Source organism: Podarcis liolepis, assembly GCF_965112155.1.
Source record: "Podarcis liolepis genome assembly, chromosome: 5".
Taxonomy (NCBI): Eukaryota; Metazoa; Chordata; class Lepidosauria; order Squamata; family Lacertidae; genus Podarcis; species Podarcis liolepis.
This window is the reverse complement of record NC_139556.1, coordinates 30,886,539-30,903,401: the sequence shown is the minus strand read 5'-3', so window position 1 is coordinate 30,903,401 and position 16,863 is coordinate 30,886,539. Positions and strand designations below refer to the sequence as shown.

At 40.6% G+C, this 16,863-nt stretch overlaps 1 long non-coding RNA gene across 7 annotated transcripts; it reads left to right on the top strand.

Moving 5' to 3' along the window:
* The first annotated feature begins 1,273 nt into the window (after positions 1 to 1,273).
* Positions 1,274 to 15,066, top strand: LOC310706634. 7 transcript variants are annotated; one of them, XR_014525974.1, is made up of 5 exons: positions 1,274 to 1,728; positions 4,551 to 4,715; positions 10,281 to 10,346; positions 11,578 to 11,648; positions 14,937 to 15,066. It is a non-coding gene; the product is annotated as an uncharacterized lncRNA (long non-coding RNA). The 7 variants fall into 7 exon arrangements; XR_014525975.1 differs by having other exon boundaries at positions 11,578 to 11,644; positions 14,937 to 15,064; XR_014525976.1 differs by lacking the exon at positions 1,274 to 1,728 and adding an exon at positions 1,930 to 2,065 and having other exon boundaries at positions 11,578 to 11,644; positions 14,937 to 15,064.
* Positions 15,067 to 16,863: the final 1,797 nt, after the last annotated feature.

Genomic DNA, 16,863 nt, shown 5'->3' with positions numbered 1-16,863 from the left:
TTTTAACTGGAACTCCCATTGCCGGTTCACTCACTTTTATGGAAAGTGCCGCGAAGAATATTATTATGGTGGCTCCACCTGCTCTATTACTTGGTATTCAGCCTAACCTGGTGATTAGTGATGAATTGCCCCTTTAGTCAGCTCCTGTCCTCTATTTCTGTATGTGTTAAATTACTGATTTCCTTTCAATGTTTCTCTTGCTTTATAGGAAAATAATGCACTTTTTTCTATAAAAGAAAGAAGAAAAATGGAAGGCTATGAACTAGAAATGTAGCCCACCTGCAAAGAGAGAACAGAAGCTGGCGAATTAAGGTTATTCAACACTAATCTCCTTCAGCTGTACGGAACAGGAAGCAATTAGACAAGCTGAATATAGGCCAGAGATATGAAACCAGTGGCCTTCCAGATATTGCTGAATGCCAACTCCCACCAGACACAGCCAGCAAGACCAATGGTTGGAGCTGATGGGATGTGTAAGCCAATAACTGCCAGAAGGCTACAGGTTCTCCACCCCCAACTTAGAACAATAATCAATTTTATGAATGTTGGAGGCACCTTAGCTGAATGAGACTTGCTTGTGAGTGAATGTTACAGAAATAGCTTGGCCATGGGGAAAGGCACTGCTGGGTAATGAAGAGTTCTTATTGGTGCTATATGAAAGGTCTGTTTTATTTCCACCTTCAGATAATTGTGGAAAATCAATGCCCCAGCAGCCCTAAAAGACACAGGGTAGAGGTCACCTAATTACTAGCAGAATTCCATAGGCACCATGTAAAGGCATCTTTAAAAATAAATAAAATAAAAACCATTTCTTGCTGGGAAGTTTCTACCTCCGCACATGAATCTGGGAATGTTCTGATCAGTTCACATTGAGTTCATGAAACAGTGTACCCTGACCTGTTCTTAACGCATTGTTGACCACATCTACGGAACGCGATAGTTATGTTCTTTCATGTTATGCAATATCAATCACTAGTAATAGTTTAAGTCTTGTTATAATCAATCACTAGTTAATAGTTTAATAAGGAGATTTCACGCCTGTCCAATTCTGTGTTCCTTTTCCCAACCTTTAATCTATTGATGATTAATACCTATATTCAACCTTTGCATTGTATTTGTTTTAACCGATCAGCAACAAGCACATATGTGGTAATGCTGTAATATTCAATAAAAGGGACTCTCCGAGACATGCTCGGGAGATGCCTCCCGTATGACACCTTGCCATTCGTCTGCCGTTTATTTCAACCCAACATCTGGTGACCCCGACGTTATTCTGTTGATCTGCTATTCACAAATATATAAAACTATTGAAGTTGTGCTGACTCCTGCTGCTTCCTGGCATTCAGGCAAGCCAACTGCAAGGTCTCCTCACTGTTCCCAAACCTACAGGAATACCACAGGCCACTTGGGAGGATCAGAATGGAGTGGCAGGCAGTTGAATACAGTTGGTTACCGGGGAGATGAGAGAGAATGCTCAGAAGAGGGAGGAGAAAAAAACAGCAGTTAAGGAAGCCAGCTGATGGGATCGGGGTGGGGTAGAAGTAGAGGCGTGAGAGTAGAAAAAAGGGGTGAGAGTAGAAAAAAAGGCAGCCAAGAGTGGACATCAAAGGAAGACAGGGGGAAGAAACTGGGAAGACCCTGCCAATGAGTTAAGAAAGAAACCTTGCCTGAGGAGAGGACAGTCCAACTTTCTGCACCTAGGATCTCTCTACATGTCTAGTACAATGGGTAGGTAATACAGTATGTGGTTCTCCAGAGGTTGTTGGACTCCAACTCCCATCAGACCCATCCACCTTGGCCAAAGGTCATGTATGATAGCAGCTGTAGTCAAACAGCATCTGGAGGTCAGCAAGTATTGTTCTTAGGTCATAATGAAAACTGAGTCTGTTGCCCTATCCCCAAGCATGACCACATAATGTCACTAGTTGCTTAGATCAGGTGTGGGGAGTTTTGGCCCTTCAGATGTTGACAGGGGATGATGGAAGATGTAATTTAGTAACAGCTGGAGACCCAAAGGTTCCTCACACCTGCTTCAGGCCTTCCAGTGGTTGTCAAGTTCTGAGAGGTAAGGGTAGGAATTTGGTCCCAATATGCTGGCAAGGTTTACTGGCACCTACCCTGTCTCCCTATGGTGGATGGAACCTGGCCGTTTAATTTTATCACAGTCCATCAGGGCACCCAATGCGGCATCATGCTAGGAAGTTGTGGGAACATTTAAATACTGGCTTTGCCAGATGCAAAAGAAGACAGGCCTCCTCCAATGATTATGAGTTGTAATACAAACCACACCTGCTAAAATTTACCTTTTCTACAGAACTGTGAAAGGTATAGGAGCTCTGTCCTCTTTGCATCTGGCCACCTTATTTCTTAGCTTGCCCATGAAGGACACCAGTAGGATGGCCCACTAGGTGACATTTTCGCAAGAATCTCCTCATTAACATTGGAGCCAATCCTAGGGATAAGTTCAACTAGATGTTACATAATTGGGGATGGCATCTGTTTTCAGTAGCAGTCCAGTGTAATTTTGACCTCCACACTCGTATTCTCTTACATATATAGGACCAGACTGTTAATTTCACCAGTCTCTTTCTGCTCGCTGTCACTGCTGCTTTGTATAGGTGCTCTGTCTTGTTCTGGAAGCAGTATTTTCCCCGTGAAAAATATCAGTGCGATAGAGCATTTGATCACCAGCTCCATTCACAGAGCCAGATCCTTGAAACTAAATTTGATGATAGATAAAAGTAATTACTGTGCAACATTGGCTGCACTATATTTAAGCCAGTGTTAAGCACTTTCTCTGTTTTCAGGGACTAGCAGAGTTTTGTAAGAACAAATAACCAAGACATGAGAAATACATTGTGGGGGAATGGGGAAGAAGCTCTCTAGATGGATAATGTGGATATTCAGTGATGACAGAAACCCCCTTCATAGATTACAAATGTTGGTGCATCTAGGGCTGGACCCTGGGGCCAAGGTCTAAAGTCCTGCAGCCAAAGGGTCTAATGAGAGTTGCAGCTTAGTTTTGAAAGAAGTAGAAAGTTGTGTGAAATATGGCGTTCAGTTAAAGTGATAAAGTATTCTAAAATACCCAGCGCTCTTATTAATTTAATGCTTTTTCTTTCTGTATTTCATTTGTATACCACATTTACTTATTACACCTATCTATCACTGAGTTCAACTGGCTCAGTAAACGCTCAAGACAATTTTGAAAAACACAACGGCAAGGTAGATAGATAGAAAGATGGATATATAAATAAATAAATAGTTGCTGCAACAATTTCAGACCAGTAAATTTAAAACCAGAAAAGGAGAAAGTTGGCACAAAGAACAGGTATACATAGCCATTATAATTAAAATTAAAGGGCTTGGGAGAACAAAAAAGGTATTTTTACATGACAGTTAAAAGACTAAACAACGTCAGCGCCAAGCAAGACTCTCTGGTAGGGCCATTCCATAAATGGAGCAACACCACCCAAAAGCTCTTATTGAGTAGTCACCAACCTCAAATTATTAGGTGGGAGAACCTGAAGAAGCACCCCAGCCATCAATGAGGATTTCAAAGCCCTGACAGGTACCTATGGGACAAGACAACCCTTCAGATTATATGGCTGCAAGCTGTTTAGTGCTTTAAAGGTTAAAGACAGCACTTTGCATTGGGCCCAGAAACAAACAGATGACAGAACAATGTTGTAAATAGATAGGTAGCCGTGTTGGTCTGCCATAGTCAAAATAAAAAAATTTCTTCCAGTAGCACCTTAAAGACCAACTAAGTTAGTTCTTGGTATGAGCTTTCGTGTGCATGCACACTGGTATCTGAAGAAGTGTGCATGCACACGAAAGCTCATACCAAGAACTAACTTAGTTGGTCTTTAAGGTGCTACTGGAAGAAATTTTTTTAATGTTGTAAATGTGATCATATTTACCAGTTATCTTAGGTTTATATACACGCCATTAACATATATTGCTTTTACACTAGTTTAAGCGCTATGTCTTCCCCCTGAAAGATTCCAAGGAGTTCTGCTTTGAAACGTCTTTAGTCCCCACAGAACTACAGTTCCTAGGGTGCTTTCGGTGGCAAAAAAAGAATGCTGAAATCTGCAAATGTTGGTCAAATCTTCAATATTTCATTAATTCAAGAAGTGCTCCAATTCATTTCTAAGTCTTTACGAGTCTTTGCAATATCTTTATTCATGTGATATTTAACCCCTTTGTGCCAAACAACCCCCTATAATTCTGCCCAATCGTGTGAACAAACTTTTCCTTGGCCAAAACCAGGCTGCAGATGGCCACCAACAAATCTGAAATCTCCAAGAACGATCTGTCTACTGAAACAATTACCTAATTCAATTGTGCACTAAACAAGCATGAACAAAAAACCTTTGCTGGAAGCGAGCAGCGGATGTTTTTAAAGGAACTGCAGCGTAATAGCACAAGAATATGAAAAGGCAAATGGTTGTTCAATGATAATCCAAAAGAAAATAATTTTGCAAATGGAATTCCCTCAGTAGATGTTGTACATGTGTATTTATTAATATGCCCTGCCGTTACAGAATGCAGAACTTCCACCATGACCTCACTGGCCCAAACCAAGGCGTACATAGGACTGAGCTGCTCGGATTAGCTCTGTACTTTTCTTCTCAGGTCTCTATGAATAGGGAGAATACTGGATGACTATTAAGAAATCACGTATCTCCTCCACTCCCTCACAGAACCAGGTAACATCAACTACCCAATGGGAATTATCATGATGGCCTTTTATATCTTGCTATTGTTTCCTTTTTTAAAAAAATGTGGTTTACTATTACTTGTAAGGCTTTGTATCCTGAAAGCCAAGATATAAATAATAGCAACAAGAATTACAGATAGGTAGATAGTTATAAAAAGCATCAAACAACACTTCACACAAGCTTTCCCTATATCCCTTTGGGGATTTGGTTTGTAACTAAAATATATGGTACTGCGGATAACGTAACAGATTTTATTTATGTAGCAAAATGTTTCGGCTTGTGCCTTTGTCAACCACTCTGATAAAAATGAAAGGTTGTCGTTTACAAGGCAGCACTTACAGAGCTTTGAGGATGGAATGTTTAGAAAGGCATCATTTGCCAAAGCTAAGTGATATTGGTACCACCTGCCAGGTTGAAGCCATGTGATATTAATGTGCCCAGAAGTTCTCCGTCTTCACTAATGCTGTGGGATTAGTTGCCACCTCTGCTGCAGTTGTTGATAAGTGGTTCTCAGACCTGAAATGTTTTAGCATCTGGCTTCTCCACCTTTTTGTTCAAAATTGCAGATTTGTGGTTTCAAAACATGTGCTTAGTGGATATGACTTTCTGATTTCCCCCCCACTTGATATAGATTATACTGCAGGTGAAGTTGTGTTTGATGTAGTGTGTCCTATCCATCCTGGTGCTTTTGAAGGTACAGTGGTACCTCGGGTTACATACGCTTCAGGTTACATACGCTTCAGGTTACAGACTCCTCTAACCCAGAAATAGTACCTCGGGTTAAGAACTTTGCTTCAGGATGAGAACAGAAATCGTGCTCCGGCGGCAGCAGGAGGCCCCATTAGCTAAAGTGGTGCTTCAGGTTAAGAACAGTTTCAGGTTAAGAACGGACCTCCAGAACGAATTAAGTTCCATGAAACTTTTGCCACATAAATATCTCAGTTTTGAAGGAGAGATACAACACTCTCTCTCACACACACATGCATGTTTGAGGTGGAATGTTCATTTCACCTTGAGTGAAAAAAATGCATACATTTGGCTGTGGCTGGGTTTGAGGTACCCATAAAACATACCTTAGAGAAGAGATGAGTAAGGTATCTTATACCACCAGGCAACTTTTCTACTTCTCTGAAGTCTCTCAGCCCCACTCACCTCACAGAGTGTTTGTTGTGGGGGAGGAAGGGAAAGGAGAATGTTAGCCGCTTTGAGACTCCTTCGGGTAGTGATAAAGCGGGATATCAAATCCAAACTCTTCTTCTCTTCCTCTTCTTCTTTGGTTCAGGGAAAGAGTTTTGTGGTTTGTAGGCAAGCAGGAGAGTCCAAAAGCAGCACCATCTACTATGTTTGCAAACCTGTGATGTTTTATATACCAAAGAGCAGGCCAGAGTCAGCATACTGCTTTTTGGACCAGATGGAAGACCACTGGTCTCCTAGCATTAACTGATCCTTGCTGTTGGTAGATGCAGTGCAGTAGAAAGCAAGCTAGTAGCTTGTTCCTTCAGCAAACTACTGCAGTGTTGTAGAGTAAGCAGGGCCGGTCCACCCATGAGGCAAGTGGAGGTGACTGCCTCAGGCAACAGGATCCACAGGGGCAGCAAATCCGGCCTCCAAGGAATGCATTTCCCACTGCTGCTGCTGACATGAATGGTATTCTGAACAAGCCAAATTTAACAGCAAACATCCCCATTAGATTTTCTCTTTCTTCCCTGTCCAGCTACTAAGAACAATTACCTCAGGGAGTGTATAGTAAGTCCACACAACATGGCTGTTTTACTGATGAAGTGATGTTGCAAAATACAGCTTCATGGACACTGTGTGGATCTCTTCAGCATTAGAGCTTATTCAGACCTTTGAAAATCACCTTCATATTGGTATCTTCACTTCAGTCAGGAGTTTTCTGTAACAATGAGGGGTGTTCAAAACAGTTTAAGGCTTGTTCAGGTTTTCTGGCACTGGTCAAAAAATTTAGATCCTCATCCATCTCTCTGATGTTTCAAGGAAAATTTTTCTAGGTCTTTACAGAAAGGCTGGGGCCTTGGAGAGAAAGTGTATCGTATTTCTCACTTGAGCACAAAAAGAATTTCATGGTTATAAAAAGCAATCTTTTGAGTTCTCTCACTATGCAGCTTTCCTTTTCCAAAATATTCACAAGCTTGGTTTTCTTTCACAATACAGGATGACCCTATTAATGCTAATGGAGTTACAGTGATGGATGCTAATAAAGGGGGAACCAGGGCTAATGTGTTTAAGAGTTTTCTTTAACAAAACAAAACACCAACAAATGATGACAATTGAAGAGGAGAACTCTGCCTATTTTGAACAAAAATAACAACACTTCTGTGTAACAGCCTTTTTATCAGGGAAACAAAACCAAAAGAAAATCACAAAAGTGATAAAATATTCTCCTCTCCACACGGTTTGCAACACTGAGGCATCTCCTCAGAACTGCCACCTCAGAAATGCAGCAGAAAGCCAGCTGTTTGGAGTCTGGAATGTTCTAATCACCAGAGAACAATATATTCCTGACAGCCCAACTAGAATTGATGGTAAACATGCCACTCCAAGCAGAATGGATTTTTAAAAATTGATAGAAGGCCAGGGGGGTAGGAGGCTTTTTTCAGTGGGATCGTGCCATGTGGAAAGTTTATCCTTTCCCTCCCAATTAAAATGGTGTGCGTGTTCAGGCATACACACACCACACACAGCCATCCATACATCCTTATTAAGAGCACCAGCCTAGTAATAGAAGGACAAATTCACAAACAGCTTAATCACATAGGTAGAAGTGGGTCAGAGCAAATGTCTACTCACATCTTTCCAAACTATTCCGAGAACCTGGAATGTGAACTGGATTCCATATAATGAAAAGATTTCAAGGGAAGTTCTCTAAATTAGTGTGAGTTACCAGTAACTAGGGGAGGAGGAATGGGGAACAGCATATTAGATTCACATGGGGATGAGAACTAGGACAATAGCCACTGATTTTAAAGCAACAGTAACCATATTTAAACAATTGTGAAACTAAGCACTGTTAGATAACCAATCTGCAATATATTATATCTTCCTGCTGTTGTTTTAAATAAGCTTTAATAAATCATAACACACTTGTTGGAAGCAAGTCTCTGTTCATCCCATGTCTGTATCCCACTACTCTTACTTTAGGAGAGTGGATGCTGCCCCATCATAAAATTTAACAGTATTAGAGGAAAAGAAACAAAACAACAAGCATGTGAGGAAGGAGGGAACAGTGTTGGAAGAATCCATCCAAAGACTGGACTGGAGGCAGACTTAGGATGTGATTTCTCCAACATGACCCTGCCCTCTCCCAGATGGTTTAACATGATGTTACCAGGTGAGCTGAAATCTTGGGGAAGCTTTAACTATACCACAACCATAATTTCAGTCAGTTTCAGTGAATCCATGGGGTTTGCAAAACTTAGTTTGTTTTGTACATAGGTTTGTTTCAGCATGTGAGCATAAGGTGGACAAACAACTGTAAATAAGAGTGTGGGATGAAATGAAATACCTACTATTGTGCTGCCAGCACATCACAAACCATGGTGTTAACTCATGTCACATTTACAGAAACATAGTTCAGGGATTGGAGACAGCACAAACATTTTGGACCAGCACGTAAAGCCTTTTATCTGCCTTGATGCAAGCCTGCTAATACATTTCCCAACTGAGGCTCTGCTTCGTAAATCACTTAAGACATAGTCCTTATCTGAGTGATCCTAAGGTTATCCTATTTCCCTTTGAAATGCAGAAGCCGAGTGAAATCTTTTCCACAGCTTTAAGACTATTTGCTGATTGATTCTATAATCTTGACGCTTAGCGTTGTCTAAATGTAAGAGACTCTTTACCACCAAAGATTGCCCCATGAATTCCAGCAAGCATAAGGCTAGACATTTACAAAAAATTAAAAAGGCATTTCTGAGAGAATGATTGAAAGATGAGTAAGATGTTAGGTAAGCCAGAACTATATTGCATTCATTGCAAAAATCCATATTCCACCCATCTATCAAAAAGTACTCCAGGAGCTCATAGCATCACATGCAAAAATGTAAACACAATGAAAACAATTAGATGCTTATGTGCAGGCCTCAGATAAGAGCCCTGTGGGAATGGGATACACTGCCCATGAATGAAAGTAAAATGAACATTTGTGCCTCATACATAATTGCAAAGTTGTTTGTTAATTGTTGGAACATAGTCACAAATGGCACATAGGCTTGACACTATAAAATTTGATCTGAAAGAAGAATAGGCTCGGGTCCCATACCTATCCAAGATTCTTACAGGATTGTCATACTTCTGGAATTTCCTGGACATATCCGGAATACAGCAGTCAGAAGCAGTGTCCAGGCAGAAATCACAAAAAATGTCCAAGAAAACCCAGATGCATGGCAACCCATGTCAGCAATGTCGTTTTTGGCTATTTTCCTTATAAATAGTTCAACAACTTTTCACTGTTAGAAATATGGCAACCCTAATATGGGAATTAGGAATGAATGAATGAATGAATAAATAAATAAATATAAATGTTAGTACAGTGGTACCTCGGGTTAAGTACTTAATTTGTTCCAGAGGTCCGTTCTTAACCTGAAACTGTTCTTAACCTGAAGCACCACTTTAGCTAATGGGGCCTCCTGCTGCCGATGCGCCGCCGGAGCACAATTTCTGTCCGTAACCTGAAGTGTATGTAACCTGAAGCGTATGTAACCCAAGGTACCACTGTACTTTCCACAGGAGTGCCACATTTGCAGTTCAAAACTTCTGAAAAGAAACATTTTAAAAATAAATGTTGTGGGGAAGTCTACCCAGAAGAGCTTTGACTAGTGCCCTAGAGGACATGCCCTAATTTCGTTATAACCAGTAAGTATTGTGCCAACCCACTACAATGGTGAGATGTGGAGTTGCAGGCTGATCCATGCCAGGTGGCAACAGAAGCACTATCCCCTTTCAAATTTACGGCAACAAACAATTAAAAAGTGGGTACCCAAGTGCACATTTGGACTAAAGGTGGCCCCAAATCAGAAAACCACTGCTCCACACTGACTCCCAGTAGCTCTCCAGGGTTTCAGTCTTTTCCAGTTTTCTGTGGAGATGCCAGGTACGGAAACTGGGACCTTTTTCTGGTATGCTCTACAACTGGAATGCTCTACAGCTGGCATCAACAGAAATGAAAGAGAGCATTGAATGCTGACTGGATGCACTTCAAAGTATGTAATGTTTATAGATATTTAATGGTTAAATGCTGGGTAAAATATCTTTTTTAAAAAAGAAAACATGGTGATTTGGGGAAGAACTATTTCCTAATACAATGTTATGACAATTTCTCAAACATACACCCAAATGTATATTGCTTACAAGACTGGGGTTTATAAGAATAAATAAGCCACACCAACACCTGATATTACAAAATTTAGAAGGCAGGGTTTTTTTTAATAAAAAATAAATCTACATATTGTGTATGTAGAATTTTTCTACCCATGCTGATGTATTGTTATAGCAGTTGTTTACAGTATGCTACTGTTTGATTTTTCGCCTAAGGTTTGATCAATAGAAGCATGTGCATGCAGGGAATACACGATAGAGTGCAGAATGCGAGAAGTGTAGGTAAGCATCTTAATGTTCAGGTTCATTTCATTTTATAGAAGGAATGTAGGTTCTGGATCTCCACAGTCCACTGGCTATTACTCTGCTCATACTTGTTTGTAGCCCTTAACTGTAGAATTACTCTGATCCCCCTTTAATTTCCTTGACAGCCCCAACGTGTTAAATGGTTGAGTGTTCTGATTTTCAAAGCAATTTTTTTGAGAGATCAGCCTGCAATGAAGAATAAATGAAACCACTATACTCAGAAATGCCTCTGACTGGTTGCAGTTTCACATCTGAGTTTTAGCTTCAAGCAAATAAATACAGTGGTGCCTCGCAAGACAAAATTAATCCGTTCCGCGAGTCTCTTCGTCTAGCGGTTTTTTCGTCTTGCGAAGCAACCCTATTAGCGGCTTAGCGGCTTAGCGCTATTAGCGGTTTAGCGGTTTAGCGGCTATTAAAGGCTTAGCGGCTTAGCGGCTAAAAGGCTATTAGCGGCTTAGCGGCTTAGAAAAAGGGGGGGAAAGTGAAAAAATCGCAAGACTCGCAAGACTTTTTCGTTTTGCGAAACAAGCCCATAGGGAAATTCGTCTTGCGAACTGCATCGAAAAACGGAAAACCCTTTCGTCTAGCGGGTTTTTCGTCTTGCGAGGCATTCGTCTTGCGGGGCACCACTGTACATTTTGCTGTACTGGGACATATTTTTCTTTTAAGCATTGAAACACTGTTGTTTCTTGGGCACTGCAGAAGAATAAATGAAAACACAGTGCTCCACATAAGAAATCCAGGCAATGTTAATATCCTGGGTACATGATTTATTCAACTGGAGCGCTTAACTGTTTGCCTTCTGCCACGCGAGCACCTTCTTGCCCTATGTCAAGGGCTATACCGTAGACTTGAGGAACAGTCTTCAGGACCTTTAAGGATTTTCCAGGTCCCATCCCCAAGTTTCTGTTTTCAGATTTTAAAAAGACTTCAGCCAATTCCAGTATCGGAGTTGAAATGCCTCTGACTACCCATTACTGGGAATCACAAATGGGGAAGAGTGTTGTGCTCATAATTTCTTTCTCAGTTTTCCACAGGCACCTGGTTGGCCACTGTGAGTACAAGAGTACAAGACCTTTGTCCTGATTCACCAGGCCTCTTCTGACATTGTTATAGAACCTGCAACCTTTCTTCTAGTTCAAAGCCCCCAAATATTCCCCAGGGACTAAAGTGGGAAACAACAATGTTTTCTTTTCTTCTGCTTTAGGGGAAACCAAACAATTACATTGCTGGTTCACTGCCACATCAAAATCTATAATGTAACAGCACTGCAGGCAAGTACACCAGCAAAAATGTTTGCAATTATAATATAAGGCTGAGCCAGATCTAGGGTGCTTCAGTTAAAAAAGCACACGAAAAAACTTCCTTATTTCAAGAAATATTTAACTGAAACAGGTCTTGTGCATTCTGAGGCATTGTTTGGGGTGCTTGCATATCTGTTTGCTGATTTGATTTAAGTTTTATACAAAATACTACTGAGATGTATTGGCATCATAATGGCAGAGACTAAACCTATAGTAACAATGGTTATCTTGATGCTTGCATCTTTGGCTGTATATAGCTTAGCTCTAAACTACAAGTCTCTAGAAATAAGAGTATATATAAATATGTCACACTTAGTTGTTTCAGTCACAGATGTTTGGGAGAGACTATAGAATGCATACATTGCTTGCAACTTACATAAACTCTTTTAAATATTTCATGGCATGACCTAAACCATCTAGATATGAAAGACCAGTGCCACCCTCTGGTTACCTGACAAGCCACAGATCTGCTTTCCTTGTCTGTTGCTTGTTAAGTTCAAGGGGAAAGAAGAAAGAAATAAGTCACTTTAAAACATCAGAGCAAAATGCTTCTCTCCCCCCCCCCCCCATAGACCCATACCTTCAATACTGCAATTTTAAAACGAAGTCAATAAGTAAAAACATGATAACAAAATGGAGATATATGAAGCTGGGAAGATTAATGGAGCAAAAATAAGCTAGTGAGGTGCTGTCAAAGGAAAAAGATAAAATGTGTCTGACAGAGGCTTCAGAGTAAAACATGTAAACTTGGTATTCGTAAATAATTATTATTTCCAAAAGTAACTTTAAGGAGAAAAGTGTTGTTCAGAGGAACCTGTTACAAATCCGTTAAACAAGATATTAATTTTCTGATAAGCCCTGCATATTCTTTAAGACATTGCCACTGCAGGATGCTTAGACATGTGTTCCATACTTTTTGCATAATGAACACTGATATAATTTCAGGATTATACAGCAGATACATAGGCACACTTCTTAATCTCTTCAAAGCCATTTTGGCTTCTCTGATTCTTCCAGCAAATAATTTGCATTTCTTAGCACCTTTACGTTTTCTTTTTTTAGAATGACTCACCCATGGTTATTTAGGGTTTAAAATTTTACACAGCTGCTGCATTCTTATGGAGAAATGCGCATCATCTCCCTGGGCTAGGTTTGCTCCCAGATCTGCTTAGCACTGCCTTCACTGGGAGGACTGCCATAGTAACCAGATTCCAGCTGCAGTTCTGAATTCAGGATGGGACAATAGAGATATCAGCCCTTGGTGCAAGCAAGCACAAAAAAATGAGAGAATTATACTGGATAAATATCCACCATCTATTACGCAAAGGTTTGTACACCCTTGCTACATTTGAACACTTGTTATAAACACCAGCGCTGCTTGGGTATCTATTTGGACAACATATATCAAGCTATATGTATAAATTAAGACGGGTATAATGATGGTTATTGGATTGCTAGGGTGAGCTGACAAAGTGGGGGAGGGGTTCGGGGTTTCCCTTCCCTCTTTTTTTTCTCCCTTCTCCCTCCACCGTAAATTTGCAATAGAAAATCAATAAAAATGCTTTTGAAGAAGAAGAAGAAAATGTGCTTCAAAAGTCATACCATACATAAATCGGTAATCGTTATATTTTGAATTATTAAATGGAAAGCCACATATCACCCTGCACAGTGGCTGTGTAATGTTATGCCATTGAAAATTGCTATTGAGGGAGGAGACATTCAGAGGTATGTGACTGAAATCCCTGCTAGACAGAAGGAACCAGTAGGCTGATTTTTGCTTATGAGCAGACTTGTTGCAAGATAGGCTGAGGCTGCTCCTGCTATCTGAACAGCATGAATTCAGAATTTTCCTCCATCTTAAATCATTAAGTTTTACCTTATGTACTTTTAGCCCCTTTGAGGATAAATGCTTTGCATACTCAGGAGCTGTGACAGAATAATTGATGTTCCCCATCAGTTAAATACCCTTTAGCTAATAAGTGTTTTTTTAGTTACACTGACTTAAAATTGTGAGTTTAAAATTGTGAATAAAAACATACAGTTTTCTTCACTGTTAGGCATACTGTTTTAGAACCATAAAAAGAAATCTCTCCATGTATTCAAAGCTAGACTGCATCTGTAGCTGTAGGTTCCATCCCTAATTATCATAACTGAGAACAACCTTATTTTTTTAACGTATTTTTTTATGAAAGATTTCTTGGTTTACAAAAGTATGTGTAATGTCTCTCTTTTCAAGTTACATTTTCTACAGATCAGTTTTATATGCCGAGACATTAGTGTTACATTAGGAAGAAAAGGGGGAAAGAGGTGGAGGGGGCCATGGTGAGTGGCGATGTTTCTATTTTACTTATTGTATGTGTGGGGTTTTGTGTCAGCGTCACACGTGCGGGTTTTCTTTACTATTCACTTGTTTTCCTTTGGTGGTGAGAGAGGTTGAGGTTGGCCTAGGGTGTGGTTGTTTGATTGTGATTGGCTGTGGTGAACTTTGTTTTCATGTTTGAGTGGGGTGCGTGGATGTTTTGAGTCAGGTTAGCCTTATTGATTCGTATGCTGTTGGTAGATTCTTGTCGTTGTCTTGTTGGGCTGTGTATGTGATAAAGGGGTGAAGGCATCTTCTTCCATTTCCCCCATGTCAGTTTCAGTTTATAGGTTAGTTCTTCTAATAAGGCTGTTTCCCATACTATTTGGTACAACCTTATTGATAGAAATACCTTTTCTTTAGAATTCTAGACTTACTGCACATCTGAAGAAGGTATGCTTTTGCTTATCAAAGAATATGGCTGAAGCATCAGAGTTTTGAATGAGAAAGCGAGAAGAGACACACTAGTATTGCAAATTCCTTCCTTAGTACTTAAATCTAATTCCGTTCTCCAAACAACATGTATTTCTGGACAATCTTTTCACATGTTCCCCATCCCATTTCAGATATAAATTAGAGAAATTAGAATGCATTAACATGTTCACTGTTACAATATCCAAAAGCTATAACTTAGATATCAGCTTTAAGGAAATGGATTTTTAAATAATGGCAGCTAAAAGCAAGGAAATGCCGACAACAAAATAACATGATTTTAAAATGATCTCGAGACCCATATAGGGCTGCTCATCCTTTTGATTTAATAGCAGGTGGCATAATTTTAGAGTGCTTTAAGTCCTCAGAATGTGAGTCTTCTGGAAAATAAATTTCTTCTGATCCTCACTCACAGAGGGGAACATTTTTTTTATTAAAATGACTAATGTATGTTTTCTATAACACACAAAGGCATATGAATCCAGTAAGCTGCTGGACCGCAAGATGGATTTCCCCAGTTTTAAACTGCATGGTGCTTCAAGCTAAAGTGGTGCTTCAAGGTGTTGTCACTAACAACATGCCTCACAGAGCAATCCTATACAGGTTCATTCAGAAGTAAGTCTCATTGAGTTCAGTTTATTTAGGTAAATGTGTATAAGGATTGCAGCAGAAACTTCTCTTTACTCTTTGCATGGTAAAATACAATACCCATTCTAGTTTATGTAGGTTTTCTTTCACATTATGGGTGGAGAATGCAAAAAAGCTCTTTTACAGCTTAACCAGAAGCAAGTCTCACTAATTTCAATGAGACTTATTACAGTGGTGCCCCGCAAGACGAATGCCTCGCAAGACGGAAAACTCGCTAGACGAAAGAGTTTTCCGTTTTGGAGGTCCTTCGCAAAACAAATCTCCTATGGGCTTGCTTCGCAAGACGAAAATGTCTTGCGAGTTCCTGCGGGTTTCCCCCCCTCCCCCCTTTTTCTAAGCCGCTAAGCTGCTTATCAGCTGCTAAAAGCCGCTAATAGCGCTAATCCGCTAATCCGTCAATGGGCTTGCTTCGCAAGACGAAAAAACTGCTAGACGAAGAGAATCACAGAATGGATTCTTTTCGTCTTGCGAGGCACCACTGTAACGGTTAACCATTTGAGATTGCAGTCTTGGTGGCATGGATATATGCTTAACTACCCAATTATTTCCAGGTACAGTGGTACCTTGGGTTAAGTACTTAATTCATTCTGGAGGTCCGTACTTAACTTGAAACTGTTCTTAACCTGAAGCACCACTTTAGCTAATGGGGCCTCCTGCTACTGCCATGCCGCTTGAGCACAATTTCTGTTCTCATCCTGAAGCAAAGTTCTTAACCTGAAGCACTATTTCTGGGTTAGCAGAGTCTGTAACCTGAAGCGTATGTAACCTGAAGCGTATGTAACCAGAGGTACCACTGTACAAATTCATTCCAAAGTATTTCTGCTCTCACTACCAACTCTGTCTTCCCTGGCCTATTATTTCGCTTATTGCTTCCAGCAACATCCCATGCCTTTATTGCAGAAGACAATAGCTCACAGATAGGGCTCATGCTTTGCATGCCAAAGATCCCAGGTCCAATCTCCTGGCACAGCCAAGCAAGGAAAAAATCCCCAAAACTTTGAAAAATTCCTGCTGGTCTGAATAAACATATATCCTAATCCCCAACTGCAAGTACCAATATAGATGAGCTTTCTTCTGTGAGCGATTTAAAACAGGTGTGGGGAACTTTGGGCCCTCCAATTGCTGCTGAACTATCATTTTTGGCTATTAGCCATGCTAGCTGGGGCTGTTGAGAACTGCAATCCAAACATGTCTGGAGGGCCCCAATTTCTCTATTCTCAAATTAAAACAAATCTGAAGTGGCATTAACCCAGTGGTTAAGCACCCAAACGCAGTACTCCCTCCCCCAGGAGCCAGGCCTCATGGTGAAAGGAGAAGACACGGCAACATGCATTTGGGATAAAAATGGCCACAACTTTATTGAATTCAGATGTAGGTAAACCTTGGCATAGGTATTGGGCGGGTATCCATCTCAGCCTCCTGCTGGGGGTCTGAGGCATGAAAGGGTCAGTGAGGGGAAGATGGCACCAACGCAAAATGTGAGTTTACACAACTGCTCCCTCCCCAAATCGCTGAGAGTAGCTCTATTGCCCATCCACCGTGTGCTTGTGGCCAGAAATTTTAAAACTGGGTTTGGCGGGAATCCAGCAGGCACTGCAGCAACCAAGGGAGAGGAGCCAATGGTTGGGGCAAATGTGTCATGGCTTCAGAAGGAGGGGGAAGCGTTGTGCTGGGTCGCAACCACCACCCACCTCTGTACTGGGTAAGTGGCCATTTTCAAGCTGTGTTTGTCAAGGGAATCTTTTTAATG